Source organism: Mycteria americana, chromosome 2 (assembly GCF_035582795.1).
Source record: "Mycteria americana isolate JAX WOST 10 ecotype Jacksonville Zoo and Gardens chromosome 2, USCA_MyAme_1.0, whole genome shotgun sequence".
Classification (NCBI taxonomy): domain Eukaryota; kingdom Metazoa; phylum Chordata; class Aves; order Ciconiiformes; family Ciconiidae; genus Mycteria; species Mycteria americana.
Genome location: NC_134366.1, coordinates 83055213 through 83066491, shown reverse-complemented (window position 1 = coordinate 83066491; position 11279 = coordinate 83055213).

Sequence of the window (11279 nt, the reverse complement as noted above, 5' to 3'; positions counted from 1 at the left end):
GCCCGTGTGAACCTCATTAGGTTGAACGAGGCCAAGTGCAAGGTCCTGCACCTGGGTCAGGGCAACCCCCAGTATCCATACAGGCTGGGGAATGAAGCGATTGACAGCAGCCCTGTGGAGAAAGACTTGGGAGTACTGATGGATGAAAAGCTGGACATGAGCCAACAATGTGCACTCGCAGCCCAGAAGGCCAACCGTATCCTGGGCTGCATCAAAAGAAGTGTGACCAGCAGGTCGAGGGAGGTGATTCTGCCACTCTACTCCGCTCCAGTGAGACCCCACCTGGAGTACTGTGTTCAGCTCTGGAGCCCTCAGCACAGGAAAGACTGGAAAGCTCCTGTTGGAACAGGTCCAGAGGAGGGCCACAAAAATGATCAGAGGGCTGGAACACCCCTCCTATGAAGAAAGGCTGAGAGAGTTGGGGTTGTTCAGCCTGGAGAAGAGAAGGCTGTGGGGAGACCTTATTGCAGCCTTTCAGTACTTAAAGGGGGCTTATAAGAAAGATGGGGACAAACTTTTTAGCAGGGCCTGTTGCGATAGGACAAGGGGTAATGGTTTTAAGCTAAAAGAGAGTAGGTTCAGACTAGATAGAAGGAAGAAATTTTTTACAATGAGGGTGGTGAAACACTAGAACAGGTTGCCCAGAGAAGTTGTGCATGCCCCATTATTGGAAATGTTCAAGGTCAGGTTGGATGGGGCTTTGTGCAACCTGATCTAATTGAAGATGTCCCTGCTCATTGCAGGGGTATTGGACTAGATGACATTTAAAGGTCCCTTCCAACCTAAACTATTCTATGATTCTATGAAACAGTGCTCTGATTCAAGGCTGGACAGTTGCTTCAGTTGTGCCTGAGCCCAGGCAGCCAAACTCCTAGGAGAGGGATGATGTTCTCAAGAGCAGAAGTTTCTGAAGTCTCGGATGATATGGAGACAATGTCAGAGATTGACTATTCAGTATCTCTTTTGACACAGGAACTTAGGGTTAGTAGAAAGAAGTTAGTAGAAAGCAGTTAAAAAAAAACGCATAGAGGTAGCTGACAACAAACAGGTAGCTGAATGATGGACCTCATGGTCAAAGGATGCTGGAGATGATAAAATTTTACATGATTTTGAAGGGAGACTTGACAAAGCCATGGAAGAGAAATCCATTGAGAGGTAATAAATATATAGAAAATACTACCAGCTAGTGAAGTCCCAGGACTGAAAACAGCCAATGTTAGGACCCTGACGGCATGACCAGCTTCAGCAGGAGCCTTCCCCCACACCATCTGTGCATGGGCCCAGGAGGCTGTATTGGGCACTGGCACCACTTTGGCACTAGGGGTGTTCTTTGTGAGAGGAGGACATGAACTGTCCTCAGCCAGTCACAGCCAGTTACAGCTGGCCCTGTAATGGATGAAAAGAACTCATTGTATGCCAAATCTTCAGACAGTCAGAGGAGCATACGGCAGCTCTGCTCAAGCATAATTAAGAAAGGGTGGCAGAAGGAATGTGAGAGATGTGTTTGGAGAAACAAAACAGAGAAGACAGGTGGAAGGAGATGTTATTGAGAGCACAGCTGAAGCCCACACTCTTGGGAGGAGGTGCTCCATGCCAGAGGAGGCACCTGTGAGGGACTGCAGCCACAGGCAACCCATGCCACAGCAGTGACACCACAGCACCACAGCAGGACTGCAGCCTGCAGATGACCGACACTGGAGCAAGGACATCTCTGTGGAACTGCACTCCATGGAGCAGACTAGACCACAGGAAAAAAGTGAGCAGCAACAACTGGCAGATAGAAACAGTTATACACCAACCCCAACCTCTTGCATTGCCTGCTGCTTCACCAAAGGGACTGGGAAGCACAGAGTCTAACAAGAAAGCTGAAACTAGAAAGCAGAGGAGAGTTTTTGGACTGAAGTTGAGTGTGGGGAAGGGGGATGAAAGGTCTAAGTGTCTGTTTCATAGTTTGTTACATTGTTTTTTGCCAATACGTGAATCAACAACAAAAAAATTATGTTAATTAGCAAGAAATTATATGAAACTCCCCAAGTCAATCAAGACTGTTGCCCACAACAGAAGCCCATTTCAGCTGAGCCTTGGCCCTTCAGTTCCTTCCTAAAGTACACTGTAGGCGTGCCTGTCTCCAGGCCTGCCCCCTGATGGACCTCAGACCCAAGCCTTGTGACCTTGTCTCCAGGCCCATCTCTTTTGCTCCTAAGTGGGTGACAGGGCCCTGAGTGCACTAATAAGCCTTTAATGGTCCTGACCAGCCACACCTGGAGCCTCTACCCACACCTATGGGCCCAGGAGCTCTATTTAAGCTATGCTCTGGACCTTCAGTCCCTCTGTGTGCTACATCAGAGGTGTACCAGTCTCCAGTTCAAACACAGCTGTGCCCGTGCCTGGCCAAGGACTCCTAGTGTGACCTTGGCCCTGCCTTGTGATCACTGGACCTGAGCCTCGGTCTGACGTGTGAATTGACTTCCTGGCTTGTCCTTGGGCCTGCCTCATAGCCATGACATTCCCTTATGATCTGGACTCATGGTTGGAGCTGGCTGTGATCTCTGGGCCTGCTCTGCTCAGATCCTGTGGGACTGAGCCCTGGCTGGTGAGGCTCCTGCCCTGCTGGCTGTGGGATCTCCCTTGCCTCCTGGTTTGTCTGTCCTTGGGGAGAAGCTGGCTTTTGCTGCTCCCTGACAGCGAAGCCTCCTTGAGCCCTCTGCCGAGCACTGAGGAGCTCGGTCTCTGGTCATGCAGGGCCTTGTCCTTACAAAACTTCCTGATCTCTCCGCAGCACTCACCTATTACTCAGCTCCAGGATCCTGAGTGAGCCCCCTTCCACCCAGCCGGACCCTCTTTCCCCCCCAGCTTGTGGGGCCTGTCGGGGCAGCCTGACCACTTCACTCAGCCCCAGGCCTCTCATGCCATGTCCCTTTCCAACCCACTGTCCCTGCCCTGGCTCTGTGTCCCCTGAAACAGCCCGCTAACACCCCACAGCCACTGAGCCACTCCTGAGCCCAGGTCTCTGTAAGGAGTGAGGACGCACCTTGCTCAGAGGAGAGGCTGCTGTGTCTGAGCCCTGAGGGTGCTAACAGCCCTTGCTGGCCCTGACCTCCCATGGGGCCTCCCTGCCTGGTCCACGGCCCAGGGCCCCATGTCAGCCCCCGGGGCCATCAGCACCTGCCCCAGTGATGCCACAGCAGGGCCAGTCTCCAGCTCCCCACAGCCCTGCCCTGCCCGGCCATGGGGCCTCTTGATCTTAGCTTGCAGACTGATTTCCTGGCTTGACCTTGGACCTGCCCTGTCACTATGATATTACCTTATGATCTGAACACTTGGTTGGGTCTGGCCACCATTTAAGGGTCTGTCCTGCTTCCCTTGCTCAGGTACCATGGGACTGGGCCCTGGTCAGTGAGGCCCTTATCCCGCTGGCTCTCATCCCCGTGGCTCCCATCCCACGGGGAGCAGCCAGCTCTTACTGCTCCCTGACCCTGGGCTCCCCAGGTGGACCCCGGCCCTGGTTCATCTCTTGCTGTGTCCAGAGCTGTTGATGGACCCTGTTACTGGCACTCAGCTCTGCCTCCCTGGGGTCAGACCTTGTGGTGTGGTGCCAGTTGCTGAGGGCATTGCCCACCATGGGGTGACCCTTGGCACAGCTCACTGTCCTCATGGAGCAGCCCTGCTCCTGCTGCTCCTGATAGTCCAGCTAATTTGCCACCCACATTATTGTCTGCTTACTCAGTCTATATCTCTCTAATCTGGCTACAAGGATACTCTCAGAGATGATGCTGAAGGCCTTACTAAAGTCAAGGTGTACAACGTCCTCTGCTCTCCCCTTGATATAGAACAAGCCAACCCATCCTAGAAGAAAATGAGGTTGGTCAGGAGGGATACGCCCTTGGTAAATCCATGCTGGTTTTCCCCATCACCTTTTATTCCTTCATGTGTCTTGAAATGCTCCCAGGAGGCTTTGCTTCATAGCCTTCTGCAGTGATTCGAACTTGAATACAATTGTACATCAAGGAGTTAGTGATCCACGTAACAGTTGACACAAGAAGGTGCAGGCCTGTGTTGTGCCGACTGTATAGGTTGGCTTCCCATCCTGTGCTGTGCTGCACGTAACCCTGGGCTGCAGGGTAAACTTTGTCTGCCAGTCAGAAGGAAGGAACCTGTAGGTAGCTCCCACTTGGCATGGGTGATTGCAACACCTGTGTCCTTGTATTTATTGTAAAGTGAAGCAGCATGTTTTCATGTGAACATCCTTTTGTTTCACAGTAGAAATGAAGAGAATTGTTTTCTTCTTCAAGAAGAAAATACTTCAAGAGCTCTAAAGACCAAAGTGTCAGTCAACATCTATCTCCATGGATGGGACCTGCACTGGGTGCCATGCCTTGACTGGTGGTCTGTCCAATGCTGCACAACTTGGAGTTCCCTGCATCTGAGGGAATATAAGATTATCAATACTATCCTCTTTTTCCTTTTAATGTTAGCTGCAATAAATGTTATTTTAAGCAATATCTTACAGAGTCTGAGTGCCTTTCTTAGATTGTAATGAACACTAGCCCTAGTGCCTTGCAGCAGTGCACTACACCTTTTCAGTGACTGCAGAGACCTGTAGTCTCCTGAATTCTCCTCCTTTTCCTTTCTGAAAATTAGTCACTTTTTCAAATCATCAGGAACCTTCCCCAATCATCCTGACTTTTTCTTAGTCTTCTTTTTGCTGTTCTACCTAAAGAAGCTTTTCTTACTGTGCTTCACATCCCTTGTCAGTTTTCCCTCCAGCAGAATTTTCGCTTTTCAAATTCCATCCCTGCATGCATGGGAGAAGCTTCTGTACTCCTGCCAGGTGGGTTGTCCTTGCTTCCACCTCTTGTGCACTTCCTTTTTGTATTTGGACTCAGTCAGAATGAAGGCACCTTCATCATCAGAGACAGCCTGTATATTGCTTCAGCAACAAGATATGTGGCATGTATGGGAGCAAGTGAAAGGCTTTGCATGTAGGTGAGGCTAAAACTCATTCAATCACAGTGATGAAGACCGTCAGGTTCTGGGTCAGGTACTCCCTTCCAACATGTTGCTGGCTTGTGGGATGTGATCATTGAAAGTTATGCCATGAAGGCCACATCAACCTATGTCAGATCAAATATTTATGGGGGAGCATTAAGAAATCATCAGCTGTACAATGAAGGCTGAGCCCATGTCAGGTTAAAATGAATGTAAGACCTGATATGGGATATCCCAATGACAATCAAGAGCAATGACAAATGCCCCTGTCACAGTCTGTGAACGGTCAAGGCAGCACTGCAGGCAACAATGTCAGTCTCTTCAGAATGGCACAGCAGAATGGCACAGAAAACCAAATGCTGCAGAAAGATGCCACGTGGGCTACCATCTCCTGTCTGAAGGAGCTTGACCAGACACCTCATTTTCTTTGGCCTGGGGAAAGAACACAGTCCCACAGAACAATTGGGAGAGAAAACATCATTGAGAGCTACAGCACCAAGGTGCGCAATGACCACCATTTAGACAGTCAGCTGCAGTCACTCTGGGTAAAATGATTTCTCTCTCTGTGAATCATTCCCTCATGGAAAGGCAGCTTCCAGATTCACAATGTGGAATGAATACAAACACAAAACAATTAACATGCTCCTTCCTACTGGCAAAAGAGCAGGAACAAGGAGGAGAACAAAATCTTGAGTTCTGCATAGGTTTTTGTGATTGGATTAGAGGCTTTGGTCTGTGAGCTGACCTGGACTTCATATCCTTTTGGATAAAAAGTGCCTTTTATACTCTCAGGTGTCCAAGGCTCAGGTACTCAAGAGTCTGTTGGTTTAGGGACAGCTCCACAATGAAATGCCTGGCAGAGGAAAGGGCAGCAGAGCCTTAGCTGACCTCTTTCTTGAGACAAGCATTGTCAAACAAGGATGTGTGACAGAACTGTTTGTACTGCTTTGCACAGCTGTGCTGGACAGGGCAATCCATTGCCAGTTGTCCCAGGTAGCCTTCCAACTGCAGGAAGGTTTGCTTACTCTCTCTAGACCCCATGTCAAGCAGACTATACAAGACCTTTTGCGTGTTGACACTATCCTGATGGCCTGTTCTCATCCAGATCTTCAGTTGCTCCCGGGTAGATTCTGTTGCTTGCAACTTGCCTTGCATTAACTATCAGTTTGAGCGCAGAAAACCAAAACAGGCCTCTAGGAAAGAGCACAGCATGTCTTTCTCATACACTACCAAAGCAGAGCTGCTTATCCTCCATGTCTTTGCTTATTGTGGGTGTCTTCTGAACCTGAAACTCCAATTCTTGGAGAGAAAACATGGCTTTGGTATAACTCATGAAACAAAGTTTTGCATCAAACACATACAAAACTGTTGTGCAGGTCCGGAATCAGGACACTACACAGAAGTCAAATTCACCAGGTATAAAAAACACCTCTGGGATCATTTTTATTCTGTACTTGCAGTGTGATGCTGTGAAAAAATGATCACTGACAAAACTGCAGCTGCTTCCTGGATACATTTGTAGGTCCTAAAATACAGGCCATTTGATGAGCTGGGCCTCTGACACAGGTCTGGACACTTATGTAATTCACGTATGATAAACCAGATTAAGGGAAGGGGAATCATGGTTGTTTAGGAGGAAGTCTTGAGGGACAGGCAGATTTACTGAGTTAAATGTACTGGCCAAGTCTTATATGTAGCAATGGAAGACCAGTGTGGTAGAAATAGAAATAAACTCCTGTGAACACAAAATGGCCCTGAACAAAAAAGGGATAAGGGGTGAAAATAGTGGCACAGATCTGAGGTTCACTATAAACAGTGTGAGAAAACAGCTTACTAGGTGTAGACACATAGATTCACAGAATCATAGAGTATCTCAAGTTGGAAGGGACCCATAAGGATCACCAAGTTCAACTCCCTGCTCCTCGCAGGACTACCTAAAACTAAACCAGATGACTAAGAGCATCGTCCAGAAGCTCCTTGAACTCTGGCAGGATTGGTGCCTGTTCCCTGAGTAGCCTGTTCTAGTGGCCAACCACCCTCTCCGTGAAGAACCTTTTCCTAACGTCCAATCTGAACTTCCCCTGATGCAGCTTCATTCCACTTCCTCGTGTCCTATCGCTGGTCACCAGAGAGAGCAGATCAGCACCTCCCCTTTCGCTGCGCCCCTTGAGGAAGTTGTAGACTGCCATGAGGTCACCCCTCAGCCTTCTCTTCTCCAAGATGAACAAACCAAGTGACCTCAGCCGCTCCTTGTAAGTCTTGCCCTCGAGGCCTTTCACCATCTTGGTTGCCCTCCTCTGGACACAGTCTAACAGTGTGATGTGCTTCTTGTACTGAGGTGCTCAAAAGCGCACACAGTGCTTGAGGTGGGGCCACACCAGTGCAGTGCAGAGTGCGACAATCGCCTCCCTGGACCAGCTAGCTATGCTGTGCTTGATGCACCCCAGGACATGGTTGGCCCTTTTGGCTGCCAGGGCACACTGTTGACTCATATACAGCTTGCCATCAACCCAAACCCCCAGATCTCTTTCTGCGGGGCTGCTCTCCAGCCCCTCGTCCCCAGTTTGTATGTATAACCAGGATTACCTCGTCCCTCAAGGAGAATCCAGCACTTGCTCTTATTAAATTTCATACAGTTGGTGATTGCCCAGCTCTCTAGCCTATCCAGATCTCTCTGTAAAGCCTCTCTACCCTCGAGGGAGTCCACAGGTCCTCCTAGTTCAGTATCATCAGCATATGCTCACTTTGGCATGTTCTCCTCAGCCTCTTCAGCTTTGAAGGACTGTTGATAACCATTATTTTGTGGACATGAAGCTTAAAAGCAAAGCAAGGTGTGATACACTCCCTGTGACTCTCACGATCCAGGCACACCTCCCAGTATTTTATTATATGCTAGATATTCTTCTGGCCATGTAGCACTAGAAAGCACTTCTTCCACTGCTGATGTCTGTGGCACCACCTCACTTCCTGAGCTACACAGATGAAATGGGGACCCACTCTGCCAGTGGATACAAAAGAGGGAATGTGGGTACTTGTTTAAGTGTTCAGTGCTTGGCTCACTGGTACACCAAACCATTGGGTGAGAAACACCCTGTAGTTATTCACCACTCTTAAGACAGGTTATGGTGAAGTGTTAATAAAAGCATTTATTCATAACATCCAAAGGAGGCAACACACTGAACAATATTCATAAAAATGTAAGTGATGATAAAAAAAAAGAAAAAGAAAAAGAAAAAGAAAAAGAAAAAGAAAAAGAAAAAGAAAAAGAAAAAGAAAAAGAAAAAGAAAAAGAAAAAGAAAAAGAAAAAGAAAAAGAAAAAGAAAAAGAAAAAGAAAAAGAAAAAGAAAAGCTTAATTATATATACCAGGGTTACTTTGGAAACACCTTGCTCTTACTGACCTGACCTCGTGTCTGTTCAGAAAAAATGGCTGACAGTCTTGGCCATAGTGGGTAACTCGTCCCTTTTCTGTAGTGGAGACTCTCATAAGACAGAATTTATTCAGGATCCTTCACCTGACAACTCAGCCAAGGATAGAGCTTCTCCTAGAGAGTTTCCATTAAAAAAGCACCATATACTCCTAGTTTCACAAGGCTTGCTCACCCTTACAGCTGCTTTCCCTTTGAACACAGGGGAGGGTGAGCTGGGAGTTGAGGTACTAGCTGAGCTGCCCAGTCCCCTGGCTGTATCTATGAGACATGGTCTCAGACCAGGCCTCTAGAAAGATTGAAATTTTCCTACTAAAACAGCCTACTTACTACCTCCCTTCCAAGAAGATCTTTGACGATTCTTCTCAGCTATGGTAGCACTGTCTTAATGCTTTAAAGTATCTGGAAGCATTCCTTTGATGCTGGATGTCTTCTCCAGCACCTGGCTGGCTGGTAAACAGTTCCTTGCCTCAGTGAGAGGCAAACTGGTCCTTCTTTTCCTAGTTATTTCACCAAGATGTTTCAGTGGGGCAGGACCACCTGGCCTACATTGATCTGTATATTACAGAATCACAGAATCACAGAGTCGTATAGGTTGGAAAAGACCTTAAAGATCATCGAGTTCAACCGTAAACCTAACACTACCAAGACCACCACTACACCATGTCCATAAGCAAACAGATGCGAAGAGCTAAGTAGAATACATGTACACAACTCATTACTGGCGTTTGATTGACCAGATGGTAGAGATTTTTGATTAAAAACGCACCTGGGAGACTCATTCCCCATTCCCTTTCTCCACCAACATACTAATACATATTTTGTAAGTAGGGATAATGTTTTCTGAGAAGCACTTCTATCATCAGAAAAAGCAGACAAGCTTTTTAGGCTTTCTTAAAGGCTGAAACAAAAGCAGTAGGCCTGACATTAAAAAAGCGAGAATTATTCTGTGCTTAAGTATAGCTATTTATCTGTCAGACTATCTGTGGGAAAACAAAAAACCCAACCCAACCCAAACCAAAACACTTGGCTGATAACTGTGGAGTAGTGATCTAACAAAAAGTAACACTTCCACTACAATCTTGTCTTGCTTAAGTCCTCAGACTGCCTTGGCGACAACAACTCGGCAAGGAGAATGTAGATTTCTATGGCATGTTTATTTTCACAAAAGGAAGCAGACTGAGGCAAAGAAAACTGCACTGTCTAAACTTTTGACAGCAGTACAGGAGCCTACCTCTTCTCCTTAACAGAGATCACAGTCATCTCCATATATGTTCTAAAGACTTATGTCGTACTGACTTTGGATTTCCCCCCCACCTCTTTTAAAATCACATAGTGCTTTACAGAGGTCAGAATGGTTTCTTTACTGTTTGTCCATTCTATTATTTCAATACAGAACAATTGCTTTTATAACTGAAATGTATTTTCTATTGTATATTATGATTGTCCCACAGACCATGAACACTCTAGCTGGATTTCACAGTTCCTCTGTCATCTGCCAGGCCATTAAGTTACCCATGGAAGATCTGAGAGATACGTTGCAAGTGCATACCACAAACACATTTGGAATTGACTACTTTTTACTTTGTCTGGGGCTATGTTTTGCTATTACTCCCTGAGAATAAAATACTTTGCTATAAGACCTTCACACCCATCAAAAGATCTTTTTTAAATATCCCACTTTTCAAAGAAAATGTGCCTGCTTTTGACTTTCATCTCAATTGGTTTTCTCACACGCACCCTTCTTTATTTCCCCAGTTTTGTTAGTAGAATAATAGGCCAAGTCCTGTTCTCACTTATCTTCTGTCTAGCACGGCTCAGCTGCATTTTGTACATTCAAAAAGGATCAATTGAAAGAGAGTTCTGGTCTGTTACTACAACCATAATAACAAATGGATTAGTTATTGACAGATTGACTAATAACTGCTAATTATGTTTTCCATCACTAAGGAGTTCACATTTTTTGTTTTTATTAACATCCCGGTATCTAGTTGCAAATGAGGCTTGAAGGAACATGAGCATTATTTCCCAGTCTTTTCTCCAGTGCAACAGTCCTGATGTACTGGTGGAAAACACTGTTACACAGAATGAAAAACTAGTATTTGCTCTCCCTTCAATCAAAAATGGACCCATTGAAACTAAAGTCTCACCTAATCCCATTAAATTATTTTTATGGTGTCAAAGGTCAAACTTCTGAAGGGCAGCAGTGGGTGGGTCACAATTCAGCCTGTATAAATTCCCAAGGGCTCAGTCAGTCTGTCTACATACAGCTGGAAAGCTGTATTGCCTTTGGTGCTGAAGCTCAAAAGGTAAGTACTTCTCTAGGAAAATTTACCTTCTCACTATATTATTTCTCGCTTATGCCTAAACTTAAAAAGTGAGCAATTATTGTGTTGTGCTTGATATCTTTAAGGACAAAATATTTACATTATACTCTCTACAAATCTCACCTGTGTGTATGTGTTCTACACTATTTTATTATGTGTAAAACCTGAGTATTTGTTTTCAGGAGACTTTTTAAAAGTTTATTCTTTGTGCTTAAAATATTATTTTATGCTTAAAATATGATCTTATTTCAGAGCAGCTTATCCTCTCATTCAATATCTTTTAAGTTCGATTTTAGCAGCCAAAGAATAAGTTTGCTTGATTGACCTCCAGTTCAACAGAGTGCACTGAGAGCAAAACTGCGGCATTCATTGAATTTGCTAGGTTTATTTTAGTGTGAAATTTCTCTAACAGTTGCATCCCTGGAAAATACAGGGAATCTTGTGAACACTGCACAAGATAAAAATTTGTGTGGGTGTGCAGACTTATATTTTTACAATAATCTATAAATATGAACTTGTATACAGAAAGGAAAGTG